Here is a 15680-nt window from a genome sequence, read left to right as displayed (position 1 = left end):
AATTATACACCATTATCAAGTGGAGTCTATTCCAGAGATGCAAGACAGTTTCAATATCTGAAAATAAGTCAATGCAATCCACCATTTTAACAGACTAAAGAAGAACAATCACACAATTATATCAATCAATGCAGAAAAAGCACTTAACAAAATCCAACACCCATTATGATAAAAAGAAAAAATAAAAACCCTCTCAGAAATAGGAAAAGAAAGGAATTTCCTCAACTTGAAAAAGAGCATCTACAAAACACTTAACAGCTAACACTAAACTTAATGGTGAAAGATAATGCTTTCCTCCTCAGATTGGGAACAAGGCAAGAATGTCTGCCCTCACCACTCGAATTCAACATAATGCTGGAAGTTCTAGCCAGTACAATCAGGCAAGAAAAGGAAATAAAAGGCATACAGATTGAAAAGGAAGAAATAAAACTGTCCCTATTTGGAAATAATCTGACGGTATATGTAGAAAGCCCCAAGGAACTACAAAACAGTTCCTAGAAGTAATATGTGAGTTTGGCAAGGTTGCAGGATACAAGATACGCATACAGAAATAAATCATATTTCTACATACCAGCAATGAACAAATGGATGCCAAAATTTAAAAATACAATACCATTTACAGTTTCTCAAAATAAAATGTTTAAGTGTAAATATAACAAGACACGTATAGGACTTGTATGCTAAAAACTACAAAATGCTGATGAAAGAATTCAAAGAGACCTAAATAAATTGAGAAATATACTGTGTTCATGGATTAGAAGACTCAACATAGTAAAGATGTCAATTCTCCCCAAATTTATATACAGGTTTGGTGCAATTCCTATCAAAATTCCCAAAAAATCAACTTAAAATGCATCACAAACTAATCTTATTTTGGTAATCATTTTGAAACATATATATGTGCACCAAATCATGTTGTACACCTTAAACTTACACCATATTATATGTCAATTATATTTCAATAAAGCTGAAAAAATGCATCACGAACTTAACTGTAAAACTATAAAATTTTTACAGAAAGGAAAATATTCGAAATCTAGAGCTAGGCATACAGGCTAGATTTTATACATGACAATCAAACAATGACATGAACAGATAATTCATTGAGAAGGCTATATGGATGGCAAATAAGCACATAAAACGATGTTCTATCACTTGCTATTAGGGACATGCAAATTAAAACCACAATAAAATATACTACATACCTATTAGAATGGCTAAAAATTTTTTAAAATGACCGCACCAAATGTTGGAGAAGACGCCAAGAAATTGGATCCCTCATTCATTGCTGATGGGAATGTAAAATGGTATGGCTATTCTGGAAAACAGTTTGGCAAGTTACTTTAAAAGCTAAACTTGCAACTACCATATGACCCAGCAATTGTACCCTTGGACATGTATCCCAGAGAAATGAAAACTTCTGTTCACATAAAAACCTGTTACATGACTGTTCATAGCAGCTTTATTTATAATAGCCCCAAACTGGAAATAATCCATATGTCCTTCAACAGGCGAATGGATAAACTATTTGTGGTATATCCAAGCCATGGAAAACTACTCAGCAATTAAAAAAAACAGACCGTTGATACCCACAACAACCTGGATGAATCTCCAGATAATTATATTGACTTAAAACCGAACAATCCCTAAAGGTTACATACTGGATGATTTTATTTACATAACATTATCAAAATGACCTAATTTTAGAAATGGAGAACAGATTAGCGGTTGCCAGGGGTTAAGGAGGAGGTGGGGGGTGGGGAGAAAACTGAGTGTAGCTATGAAAGGGCAACTTGAAGGATCCTTGTGGTGATGAAAATGTTCTGTATCTTGACTGTATCAGTGTTACTATCCTGCTGGTGATATTGTCCTATAGTTTTGCAAGAGGTTGTCATTGAGGAAAACTGGGTAAAGGGTATATGGGATCTATTATTTCTTAAACTGCATGTGAATCTTCAATTACCTCAAAATGAAAAGTTTGATTGAAAAAGAGTGAGTTAGATCCATGTGTCCTGACATGGTAAGGTTTCCAAGATACATTGTTAACTGAAAAAAAGCAAGTTACAGATCAATATATACCGTGTAATACCATTTATTTTTAAATACCCACATACAACCAAACTATGTATACATAGAAAGAGATTAGGAAGAGAGCGCTCTTTGCTGATAACAGTGGTTGTTACCTCTGGGGAGCAGACCTGGGGAGGGAAGAGGATTTTAACTGTAGCTGGACTGTTTGATTTTTTTTCACAATGAGAATATCTTCATATACCACTTGTATAGTAAAAACATTATCCTGGACACAGCTACAGAATACTAGGAATTCAAACCTGTTTTGCTTGTCCTGATCTGACCTATCCCTGTTTCACCACCACTGTGGCCAGAGGGCCCAGCTCACATCCCCCTGCCCTTGAGCCTCAAGGAAGTGCCTCCTGGGCCCACCTTATTTGGAAACAGGCCCATTAGCACTACTATTGAGGTATGGATGTACCACCTGGAAGGGCCAATGTCCCCATGACTGTGAATCTACCCACTGCTGCTGACTTAAAAATACACAAAGCTCAGCCCATGCTAATCAATGCAACAGCAGTCTCCATAAGGTTCGAGTTGACAAACTGTCATGCAAGTTTCGATGCTGAGGGCACCAAAGGCCTCCCCACCCTCTGACTTGAAATACCGCAGCAGCAGTCGAGCCTCTTTGGAGAAAACTGAGAGCAGCAGGCATGAACAACAATTGAACACCTACCCCCAGCTGTGCCTGGCTGAGAGCAGACTCACCGTAGGGGGGCCTCTGAGAGTGCTTCATTCATTGACAAGATATTTATTGAGCACCTACTGTATACTATTCTAGGCAGTGATAATAGCAATGAATCAAACAAAGTCCCTGCCCTCATGGAACTCCCATTCTAGTGGGGGAGCAGATGATAGGCAAGATAAATAAATTATATGTTATGTGGTATTAAGTGCTATACGAAAGCATATTATGAATGGATGTAAGGTGTTGGGTGCTGGGGGCTGAAATTTTAGAAATGGTGGCCAGAGAAGGCTTCACTGAGAAGGTAACATTTCAGTGGAGGGCTGGAGGGAGTGAGGGAGCCAGCTACAAAGCTATGCAGAGGTTGTGCACATTTTCCATTTGCCCCTCCAGATCTTGTCCACCCTTTTCCACCCAGCTTCGTGCCTTGGTAGGCTGACCTGTATAGACTGCATCGACAGGTTCCCTCGCCCTCTGGCTTCGGGTTAGGTTTGACCAATGGGAGGCACCTGCAAGGAGATCAGAAGGAAAGAGAAAGTGAGATTTTTTTCATCAGCTCTCGCTGTGCAGGTTCATCACGGGTTGGCTGCATCCCTCCACCAAAGACCACAATTCCTGTCAGGTGGCCTTCTCCATACAACAACCTTTCCCCAGTTCCCATAACCACTCTCTCCCAGGATCCTGACTGATACACTAGGGTAAAGCATTCCAGGCAGAAGGAAAAGCAGGCACAAAGCACAAATGCACCTGGAAAGCTTAAAGAATGATCAGGAGACGAGTGTGGCTGGGATGAAGGAGGTGACGGAAGGATTTGTAGGAGATCATGTCAGGGAGGTAAGGGGGGTGGCAGATTCTGAGGGCCTCGCAGGCTACCCTAAAGACTTTTAATATGAGTGAGATGGGGAACAATTAGAGGATGTTGAGTAAAAGACTGACATAGACTATGTTTTAACAGCATCATTTTAGGAGACTAGTGACAGGCAAGAGAGGATGATGGCTTGGACTAGGTGGTAGCAATGGAGGTGGTGAGATGTGGTCCGATTTGAAATAGATTTTGAAGGGGATGCCAAAAAATCCTGTTCACTAAAATGACCAGAGCGAAAGCCCAAACCCAAGATCAGAGACTTGTCACCTCTTAACACTGAATATCACTGAAAATTCTGTCACTCCACAAGATTTCAGAAGGCCCTGCATGCGGCTCGATAATCCTAATCCATTACCACTTGTGTAGGACACACAACTCTAGGCCAAAGGCCCAGCCCCAAAGGTTCCCAGAGTGTACCTGACTCCAGAACAATTCCATAAAACTATCATCACAGACTTTCTAGCCAACCTACCCCACCCTAAAGCCACAACTCTATGGGGGTTGTGCTGCGTGCCATTGTGCCCCCAATTGGGTCCAGCCTCTGCCTCCACTGGCTCCTCCGTGAGTTGGCCTAACCATGTCACATCAGAATTCTGGGAAACACTGTCCACGCCTGCCCTGTTCCTACCTCCTGTCCTCTGCTCACCATCACTCACAGGCTGGCAGCAGATGGATGGCATCCATCAACCACTGAGCAGATAGGGATGGGTCCCAGGGATAGTCAGAACACAGTGTGGGCAACATCTCAAAGGTACCATGATTTTGATAAGGATTTTAAATTTTGCCTGGCAGCCATCAACCAGATCACTGGCAGATCATTGGGAAGAAAGAGAAAATAGAAAACTCGGCTCCACGGGCTAAAAGCCCCCAGCCTGAAGTATCTTCTGGGAAGAAAAGCACCCTGGCATTTTTTGAGTGCACACTGTTGATGCTCAGGACAAGGCCTATTGCTTCATATTCGTGAACACCCAGCAAAGGCACCCAGCTGCAAACTGGAAAACAGCACATGATTCTGAGGACTCATTCCAGAGCCAGGAAAAACTGATGGTATTTTGTTTATGTTCAGAGAAATCAACCCAGAGATCAGCCCCACAGCCAAAGTCAGCAAGACCAAGGAGAAAATTGCTGCCAATCAGGGAGGGGATGAACTGCACTGGAATCCTGGATCCAGGACTTTGAACCTATGTGCCCTTGGGTAAGATTCTTAACCCTCCAAGGACCTCAATTTTCTAACCTGTAAAATAGAGACGATACCTACCTCACAGAGTTGCATTAAGGATCAAAAGAGCTTGTGTGCGTAAAATGTGTCTGGTGTGGCCTCTGGGATACTAGCTGCTCACTACATGTTGTTTTTCTTCTCGTGTCCCCTTATCTTTGGCAAGAGCCAGGCCAGTGGTATGGTGCAACTATGGAGTTCCAGTGGCCCCCGTTGCCCTTAGGAAGATCTCTCTGAGGAATTCTCTGGCTCTTTTATGCCAATGCTGTTTTTTGCTCTTTACTAAATGGGCATCCTGGGCAGCTGGCATTTGATCCCAGCAGGACGTGATTCCATGCACAGCTGGTCACTGAAGGGCATTAATGCCTATTAATTAACCGTACATTCAGCTGACCTGCCTAGGCAGCTGCTTTCATTTCCAGAGTCCCAAATCTTTTCTTATTCCGTTCCAGGTTGTTTGAATTTCTATGTATGGAAAGCTGTTGAAGCAGACCGTGGCTCTCTCCTCTCCTCTTTCATCCTCTCAGCCTCTCCTCTCTTCTCCATTCAGCCCCCTCTGCCTGCCCACACCTTGGCTCTCCATCTTTTTCCTTCTCTCCCTTAGCTCTTTCACTAACCCTCATCCGAAGACAGTGCTTATGGAGAGAGCAGTTAAAAGTGGCTCAAGTGGATGCATTGTCAGGCTTGGGGGAAACCACTGTACTTTCTCTTTGCCCTGTCCTACCAGCCCATCCCCAAGCCCACTTTCCCGTCCCTTCACACTAGGCTGGGTAATGGGATGACAAAGCAAAACATGGCTGCCGCCCTCAGGGAACTCTCAATCTAGTGGGAGAGACAGAAGCCCCACAGTGTTATGAAGAGCTGGAGAGGGAGGTACAGAGATGGGAAAGTGTGCTCGCCTCTGAGGGGTGGGGGAAAGCTTTACAAAAGAGCGGAGGCTTGAACTCAGCCTTGAAGCCTGAATTTATTTTTCCAAATGGAGAGGGGGTCAAAGGGTATCCCAGGGGAGGAGGTGGCATCGGTGAAAGAAGGACAGTGTGTGTTTGGCGCTCTGTGTGGCCAGATGGTAAGGTCTAGGAGATGAGCACCAACAATCCTTGAAGGAGAATCTGGAGCCAGCTTGCTGGGCAGCGTGACTGAGGGGGTTAGGGTGTGAGGGTGGACCTTGTGAATGCTGAGAAGGGACGTGATGAAAGCCAGGTTTTACGAAGATAATTCTGGAAGGCAGAGAGACCAGAAGAAAAACGGAGGCCAGTTAGGAGGCTGCTGCAATGGTCGTGGCATGAGCAGAGGCCCTGAACTAGGGTGCTAACCTTGGGAATGGAAACGAAGGGGCAGAGGTGCCCCCAGGGCCTACTTCTCCAGCTTCAGCCTCTGTTCTGAATTCATTCTTCACCTTTTCCCCAATATCTTCTCCCTTGATGATCTTAACGGATGCTGGGTCTCAACCCTAACTCCCACTTCAAAGTGGATTTATCCCAAATCTATATCTTGAGGTTGACTTCTAACGTGCACCTGGGATCAAATAGTGGTTGTTTTCTGAACATTCTCAAAATACCATCTCATCATCTCATCATGTTCAAAACTGCCATCAGGGTGCCTGCAGCTCAGCCCTAAGCCAGCCCGAGGAAACTGTGGACCTAGGCTACCTTACAGGCTTCTGGGGCCTAACTCAGCCACTGAAGGATTATTTTACACCTTTCTGGGACAAATTTGATTTCCCAGTTCTAAACCACCAATTCCATGTGGACTTGGAGGACTCAACACGTTCATACCTTGGGGATGGCCTTCCTTCCCGCATGTCCTGTCAAGTCCCTCAGCAGTGGTCCTCAGCCAGGGGTGGGCCCTCCCAGCCCCTGGAAGTATTTGGGAATGTGTAGAGGCATTTCTCGCTGTCACAATGACTCCAGGGTGCTAAGTGGGCCAGAAGTCAGGATGTTGAACATCCTGCAATGCACAGGACCATCCCACACTGCAAAGAATCGTCTCACCCCACGTGCCAATAGTACTCTCACTGAGAAACACTGTGACCACGAGCTCAGTTGAGGGCAGGAATTCTGTCTATTTTGTTCTCTACTGTGTTCAGCAGAGTGCACAGCACATGAGGGTGTGCAATGAGTGTTTGTTAAATTAATAAATTGACTCACCCCTTCATATAAGCAACACCTACTGAGCATTGCCCTGGTGCTGGGGGTAGAAAAACAAACAAGACTTGGGCAGTGCCTTTGTCCCTTAGCCAGCCTTAGCTGGGAAGGGTAAAGACGATCCTGAGATGGAGGCTAAAAGTCAAGAACACGTCACCTTCCAGAACTACCACGGGGTCCCTTCCTAGCGAGCAGAACGTACTGCCAGTTAAATGATGAATTGAAACTCATTCATTCATTCAACCAGCACTTGAATAGCACGTGAACTTTTTGAAGTACCTTCTCACACATGATCTTGCTGGAGTTGGCCTGGGAGGAGGGGAGGGTTAGGGCGGAGGCTGGAAGCAGAGTGGAGGCCTGAGAGGTTCCTGCCCAGCTCCGGCTGGAACAGACAGGCCCAATCAGACAGTCTCTTGGGACTGGGGGGCGGGTCTGGTGTAAATGGAAATGTGTGCCACATGGCCTGAATTGCAGAGGCCGGCCTCAGGCTCCCACAGCCCCCAAACACTTCCAGATGGATTTATTTATAACTCCCAAAGCAGAGGCAGCACTCCGTTCCTTTTCCTCACTCTCCTCCCCACTCCTGGAGCAAGGCTTGGCCGCCCCTTTCCACTCCGGAAACCAGCAGGAGATGGGAATGTGCTGTACTGCTCAGCCCAAGTTCATGGTCACTGCCTGTCCCCTAGGTGGCAACAGCAGCTCACTGTGTGGGTGCCGGCTAAGCTGGCCATACTCCTGCCGGCCCCCCTGCCTCCCCCCACCGAACCCCCCGCCCCCCCGCCCCCCCCTCCCGCCTCTGTGGGCTCTCTGCTAAATGGGTGGTGTGAACTGGTCATGTTCACTCTGGTAAGTTTCTATTCCAGACTTGCCTCCAGTTTGTAAAGCCAGTCACACCCATTTCTTCTCATTCTCTGTCTCTGGTAGATTCTGAGCTCCCTCCCCTCCACCTTCTCCCATAGGATACTGCTTCTCACTGTACAGGCTGCCAGAGGCTTTGGACTCAGATGTTTTCCAAATCAGGAAACTGAAGCTCAGAGAGGTTGAATGACTTGCCCAAGGTCACACAGCATGTTAACTAGCAGAGCCAGACATCTAAAGCCCTAAGCTCTGTCTCTGATGCTAGTGCCTCCTGGACCTCAAGTTTCCTCATGTGTGAAGTGGAACAAATGCGTGGCAGGTGGTCTGGTTGGAAGTGTGGGCTCTGGAACTGCTCTGTATCGAGTGTGTGCTGGTTCTGTCATTTACTGGCTGGATGACCTTCGATGAGTCACTCTTCCTCTCTGTAACTCAATTTCTTTATCTTTGAAAGATTAAAGAGAGAATGGGGGGCTTCCCCGGTGGCGCAGTGGTTGAGAATCTGCCTGCCAATGCAGGGGACACGGGTTTGAGCCCTGGTCTGGGAAGATCCCACAAGCCACGGAGCAGCTGGGCCCGTGAGCCACAATTACTGAGCCTGCGCGTCTGGAGCCTGTGCTCCACAACAAGAGAGGCCGCGATAGTGAGAGGCCCGTGCACCACGATGAAGAGTGGCCCCCGCTTGCCACAACTAGAGAAAGCCCTCGCACAGAAATGAAGACCCAACACAACCATAAATAAAAATTAATTAATTAATTAAAAAAAAAGAGAGAATGGACTGAAATGGTTTAGCACAGTGTCTGGCCCATAGTAATCCCACAATAAATAATAACCAATATGATAGCTTATTGCTCAGTTGCATCATTAGAAAGCTCACAGCTCCCATCTCTTAAAATATGGACCAGGCCCCATACAAACATCGCCTCGTGACTCCTCACACTATACAGAAAGAAGTAAACTTGGGTTTGGAGAGATTAATGACTTGCCTAAGGCCACCCTTGTAGGAATAGAGGAGGGGCTTGAACCCGGTTCTAGGTGAGTCCAAGGTTACGGATTCCATGTTTCTTATAGTCCTATAAACTCCTATAGAGTCTGAAGGATAAAAGCCCCCATATGAATCCTTTGCCCTGCCTCTCCCACACGACCCCTGCCCTATCTTGCCTCCTTTAGGACTGGCCCAGGAGCTCCTTCTGTCTGAGCATTTCGGTGGCCCTAAGCAGGGCCTGTGAGCACATCAGACCTACAGGAACCTGGGGCTGAAGGCTTCCCGCTTCCCTCCTCTCCTAGCCACAGCTGGAACTGGTGGTGGCTGGAGGGGGCAGGGTGGCAAAGAAGGCAGATGAAGCCTCCAGGGTCAAGCTTCTAGATGCACCATATCTGTTTCCTGTACAACCTCTTTGCCCTCAAAGTTACTCAGAACCAAAGTCTGGTGAACCCACCTCTCTGCCTCCACGGGTCCAGACAAATTTTCCTGCAGCTGTTTAGCAACACATGACACCAGATTTCTGCCCCAGCGGGAGTCTACGGTATTCTCACATTCCTTTCTGCTTGCTGCTGCGCAATGAAACATGCATCATTTCTGCATGTTTTCCCATCCCACACCACACATCAGTACCACCAGTGATGGCATGAGGGAATAGCACAATCTCTGTGCACATATGGGCAAGGAAATAAGCAGATGCTTCTCTCAGTTGAACGTGACTCACCAAAGGGGCTCCAAATGCCATGAACAATTAGGTTCAATCTAGCTGTATGTCCCTCAGCTTTTCAGTGAGCTGCCCAGGAAGCTCAGAATTCCTGATAGCCCAAGAATAAGTGCAGAGTTACTTCATAAATGCCCAGCACAGAAAGGACATTTAGTAACTGCTTAATCTCTATCCAAACAAAGTAACTCTCAAAGTTTGTGGACAAACATTACCAGAGAGTCCCAGGGGCAGCTCCTCTCTGCTTCCAGCATTGACGTTTAGGAGAGATTCCTCATCAAGCACAGGCATTGGCCCTTACCCCAGAAACGACCAGATCTCCAGCCCCAGCCCTACTGCATAGGCTCTCTGAGCCTCGGTTTCCTCCTCTGTTGTTCTGAGGCATCTAGCATGAGTCAGGTACATTGATACTTTCTCAACAGACAGTACATTTATAAAGCTTTACCTTGGAGTAAAAGTAAAGTTTTACACATTCTAGAGTCATCTGGAGGATGATTCAGGAAAGTCTTTATTCTCTCAATACTTATTGAGCATCTACTAGGTACAGAGATGCATGGGAGAAACAAAATAAATTCAAAATAAAGTTTCTTTCCTCCAAGAGACTCTAATACAGCTGGACATTTAGATAAGTGTGGAATATTTCAGAATTTCTGAATGCCTTGAGGAGCCAGGCAACTACTATAAATGAGAGAAGGAGGCTGGAGTAATATAATAATAATAATAATAATAATAGGGAGTGGTGGGAACTGTGGCGAACTGGAGAGCAGGAGCTCCATCTAACAGGGAAGCCATCACCCCAATCCAGCTAACTACTAACCTGTGAGAATGCAGAGCCAGTATTACTAGACTTCTCTGTTTTTCAAAGAAGCCAGAAATCCAGATTGAATGGAAAGATTACTAATTGTGACTTGTTAACAAATAATTTAGAAAAGAAACAAACCACAAGCAGACTAAACCAAACATATCTGTGGGCATTATTCGGCCCACCAGCCACCGGTTTATGACCTGTCCATTATGGTAGATGATACACTGTCAAAATAAGTGTTACTGACAATAAGTTCTGGAGGTGCTCAGAGGAGGACGTGAGTCCCTTGGGTTGGTATAATCTGGAAAACTTTCCTCAAGGTGGTCAGATTCAGACCAGGCCCCAAAGTGTGGGTATGAATCTGATAGGCAGAAGGAAAGGGCACGAGGCTTTTGGCAAGAATAGATGGGGGAACCAAGAAGGTTGTAGTCAGAGCTCAGAGGTAGTAAAGGGGTGCATCTGGCTGTTATGAAGGCTTCTTGGGGGAACGGCAACCTCTGGCCTTTGGTTGGTCTCAGTGGACGAGGTTTCTTGTGACCAGAATCAGGAATCTCAGAGTGGAGGAAACAAGGGAAGATAGGGAACTACTACTTAGAGGGTCTGATTCTGAAAAGCCAGTCAGAGAGTAATATTAAACACAGACAGACGCCTCATCAGCAGGCATGGGGAAAGGCCATTTTAGTAAGTCCAAGGCCTTTTCTAGAATACAGCAATGTAAAAATCTGTGAGAAGCACAAATAAATAATGCAGGATCCTGGCTAGTGACTAGAAACAGGTCCAGAAGGTGGGAATGGATAAACCACAGTACGATGAGACGTACCATGTAGGAAAGGGGGCTCTGGCCCCATACAAGCACTGGAGAAAGGAAAAAATGAACAGGAGCTTTGAAATAGCCAGCAATCCACAAAAATCCTGGAAACTATTTAAAAAACACTTTAGTAAGAGCCAAGGTAAAATATAGGTCCAGGATTAAAAGCCCCAGGGATTAGAAACCATTCTCCCACAGGGCTCTCTGGCAGCTGGGATAGTAATGGAAGGAAAGAAGGCACTTTACCCAAAGTGGAGGGCATGGAGATGTGTGGCATGCAGGTGTCAGGGAGAATAATATCGGCCTTCTATCGGATTATGTAACCCCTAAAACAAGAGGCAAGGTGGTTAAGGGTCATAGAAGAAGAATAAGTGTGGTAGGCAAAATTATGGCCCCCCCCCCAAAAGATGTCCGTGTCCTAAATCACCAGAACCTGTGAATATGTTAGGTTAAATAGCAAAGTTCGGAAATAAGGTTTGCAGATGGAATTAAGGTTGCTAATCAGCTGACCTCAATATGGGGAGACTCTCTTGCATGTAGTAGGTGGGCATAATGTAATCACAAAGGTCCTTATAAAGTGAAAGAGGGGGGCATGTGAGGCAGAGTTAGAGAAGGAGATGTGACAACAGAAGCAAGGTCAGAGAGATGGGATATGAGAAAGACTCAACCGGCCGTTACTGGTTTTGAAGATGGAGGAAGGGGACAAAAACCAAGGAATGCAGGCAGTGTCTAGAAGCTGGAAGCACCAGAGGGAATGCAGCCCTGCCAACACCTTGATTTTACTCCAATGAGACCCATTTCAGAGGTCTAACCTCCAGAACTGTAAGACAATATATTTCTGTTGCTTTAAGCCACTAAATTTGTGGTAATTTGTTACAGGGGCAATAGGAAACTAATACAACTAGCTTTGAACTCAGATGTAGGGTTTAATCCTGACTCCACTATACAGCAATTACTTGACCTTGGTCCAGTCATTTAACCTCTCTGAGCCCTAATATCCTCATCTCATCCTCAGAAATGATGTCCATAATACTTACACTTCGCAGAGTTGAGGTGAAGAGCAACTGAGATGATGAACATAAAAAAGCTAGCACAGCTTGGCACAGAGAAGGTGCCCGGCAATGTTCTTTTCTTTCCATCAATGCATTTGATGAAATAGTAATTGATACCTAGGATGAATGGTGTTCTGGTAAATGTTTAACCACTGGCTTTTTTAAAAATGCATGCATGTATATACACACACACATATATATATATATATATATATATATGTATTTACTTATTATGTAAGAAGTGAAACACACAATTTATGAATAACAATGAAATAATACTCTATTGCAAATTCCATATAGCCAATTGATTTTCATACAATGAGTTCATTAATTTTGCTGAACTCTTACATCCATAGCCATCCTAGAGCTGAAAAAGAAGAGTGAGTGTAGTTCCTACATGAATGGTGGTTGATACTTTCATTTATGTTAATGAGTAAGAAGAAAGTGAAATGGTGAAGAAGTGTTGGAACTTGACAGATTCATCAATGATTCAAACAACTCCTTTGCTGAATCAGATAGTAGTTTCCATGTACTGGAAGCATATTTCTTCAATTTTTGGGGTGTTATTCATGAAGATGGACATCATTTCTGAGGATGAGATGAGGATATCAGGGCTATAAATATGAAACACTTTTAAGTTTATGTACATTATTTTTTTTCTCTTGAAATACAGAATTTTATTTAGAAACTGTTTAAAGTAGCAAAAAACCCTGTCAAGACAGACCAGGTGGAAAATGGCTTCCCAATAAAATGGAATTTTAGGGCAACAAAAGTCTAAAAGGTCACAAAAGAGAAATAGCACCACTGTTATTTGAACAATGGCTAGTGACTTGCATTTTTTGGAATTGTTAATCACTGAATCTGGGTTTTCCTCTGAATTCCACACAGAGCATGCACTACACAACAATTTTATCATAAAATACCTGCTTGCTACAGACATTTTAGGACAAGCTACCACCAGAAACAAATCAATACAAATACATCAGGGGCAGAACAATCTCAGTAGTGGGTAACACATTTTGCAGAATTCTGCCGAACAAAGGAACTGAATAGGCTGTGGGCAAAGCAAATGAGGGAGTTAAGGAATGAAATATTTTAAATATTAATAATTAACTCAGACATGGTACTGTATTTTCTGCAAAAGAAAATTAACATTTAGTAACACGCTAACATTTTTATCTCTGAAGAGATTAGTGCACTGGCAAAGTATTCCGATAACAGTGGAGGGCTGGGGACAGCAGGTACCGAAAACACCCAGCCTTGCAGATCCCAAGGTAGCAGTGGCCTTCCTTCACTGATCACTCCCTTTGCCAGAGGTCCAGAAAGAACCTGCAGCATGATCACCTGCCTGCTGAACTTCCACTCTAAGCAGCAAACTTTAAGGAGCCAAAGAGGAGTCCCCAGTGGGCAAGGGGAGCAGAGAAGAGAAACATGTTAAATGTAAACTTAAAAGACAGTAAAATGGGACACAACCCCCATTCAAATCCCAGAGATGCGGGCAAGTCCCCAAAAGTAGTTGTTAGATTTAAAAACTGGACACACCTCATTTCAAACAACAACAACAACAACAACAAAACACAGTACATAGAAATATCAGGGATAACTGGAAAAATCACCAGAGAAATGTTCTATGAAAATCAAGCTCTTCGACTCAACACGTCTCAGGGCTGAAACACACCCTCTATTCATCCAGGCAACAATGCCTCTTGCTTCTTATCAGGGATGCAACTGGTCAAGGACACTAAATGGCTTTACAAAGCAACTTTTCAAACTTTCCTTTTGGGCCAAGGTCTGCGCCTATGAGGATCAGGCAGCCCCGTGAGGGCTGGGAACAGCAGCTCCCAAAGGTTCCAGGTTCTGGCCCTTCCTTCCCAGACACAATGTCAAACACACAGAAGCTCCTGTCATGTTACATTTTACATTTTGAAATATGGAAGCATCTTTTAAATACTCTTAAGGCATTTATTTATTAAAACGTTCTCTGTCAAGATTTCACATTAGCTTAAAATTCAAACCAGTCTTTACACATCTCTACTGAGGTCTCCCCCTTCTCCAGCCATCAGTGCTACCAGCATCCACACAGTGAGCCCCATGGTCAGCCTCTTTGTTCCCTGGGTGAACCAACTAGATGTTAATACTGCTCTGCTACAAGGTAAAAGCTCCTAACTCAAACTTATTGGAAAAGGAGTGAAACTTCTGCAAAGTGCACTTTAAGAAGAGGTACTTTTTGCTTATGAAAAGAAACCAGTGAGTCCTCTAAGAATAATAAAGGGGAATATTTTACAGTTAAGCACATGATTTGGAGTGAAGAATTCGGATGATGCTCAGCTGGTCCAGGCTGTTAATACTCTTCTTGTTCCTCCTGCAGGCCCCCTTCATCAGGTATCACGAAGCCTTCATCTGTGGCATAGAGAATGTCCACAATCCTCTGCAATACAGGGTTGTTTTCCCCCTCGTTCTCCTGGCAAATCAATTCAATGTTCCTTAGCTTTCCAAAGTAGAAATCTCTCTCTTTCTCCAAGTCTTCGACGGTAAGTTTCAATACGTTGACCTGCTGCATCAATTCGGCTGCTTCGTCATCCCAGGTCCCCACACCAGGATTCTTCCGCACCTCGCCCGGGGCCAGCCTTAGGGGTTGCAGTAGTTCTGTGTGTTGCAATGGGCCTCTGTGGAGCTGCACTGCTAGAGCTGAGAGGTTTCTTCGGTTTGTTCAGAGCTGGAGCAACAAGGGAGGGGGCCACCGCAGTTTCTTGACCTTGTCTGGCAGCTACAGGGTCATAGTCTTTCCTATCATAGTTTGCATCAAAAAACTTCTTGAACCACTGAACGAATTCAAAACTGTCCTGAAACTTTCCTTTTACTAATTTGTCCACAGGAATTATTTTGTCAACACCCATCCTCTTAAAACCTGCTTGTAGTATTTTGAAGTTCTAGATGTATTCGTGTTCTAGCTTAGCTTGGAATTTCACTTTCTTCAAGGTGATGGAGCCAGGGAACAGCATGTCCATAAACTGACAATAGGCAGCCCCTGAGCACAACTGTTCAATCTTTGTCAGATTCAACTGCAGAGACTCATTGATCCAGGCCAGCATGTCATGTCGACTGAGGTTATCACTGGTGACCGACGTTGAGTACACATTCACTGCCATCTTCCGGCTCCGGTTCCGTCTTCGTCTCGTTCAAACCGCCTGACCTAATGTACATTATTAACATTTTCTCCATCATTTTCTCAAGGCTAGAGTACAATGAACAAAACAAGAATCTTTCCCCTTATGTTGACATCTTACATCATTATAAAACGTGTCAAAACTGAGAAATTAACATTAATAACTAAAGTATAAAGCTTATTTGGATTTCACCGATTTTTCCACAAAAGTCTTCTCTCTGTTCTAGGATCCAATCCAGGATCCCATATTGCATTTATTCGGTCACTTACTTGGTAGAATATCCCTCATGTTGGCTTGTTTTCTGTTTTCT

The 15680-nt window shown here is 44.4% G+C and overlaps 1 pseudogene; it reads right to left on the bottom strand.

The window, feature by feature from the left end:
- Window positions 1-14005: 14005 nt before the first annotated feature.
- LOC113616378 (microtubule-associated protein RP/EB family member 1 pseudogene) lies at window positions 14006-15386 on the bottom strand (annotated as a pseudogene).
- Between the last annotated feature and the right edge of the window lie 294 nt (window positions 15387-15680).

The sequence above is a fragment of the Aethalodelphis obliquidens genome, unplaced genomic scaffold (genome assembly GCF_003676395.1).
Source record: "Aethalodelphis obliquidens isolate GAN/ISIS:26980383/991018 unplaced genomic scaffold, ASM367639v1 scaffold135, whole genome shotgun sequence".
In the NCBI taxonomy this organism is placed as follows: Eukaryota; Metazoa; Chordata; class Mammalia; order Artiodactyla; family Delphinidae; genus Aethalodelphis; species Aethalodelphis obliquidens.
Note: the sequence above shows the minus strand (reverse complement) of the source record. Positions and strands in the feature narration are given on the sequence as shown.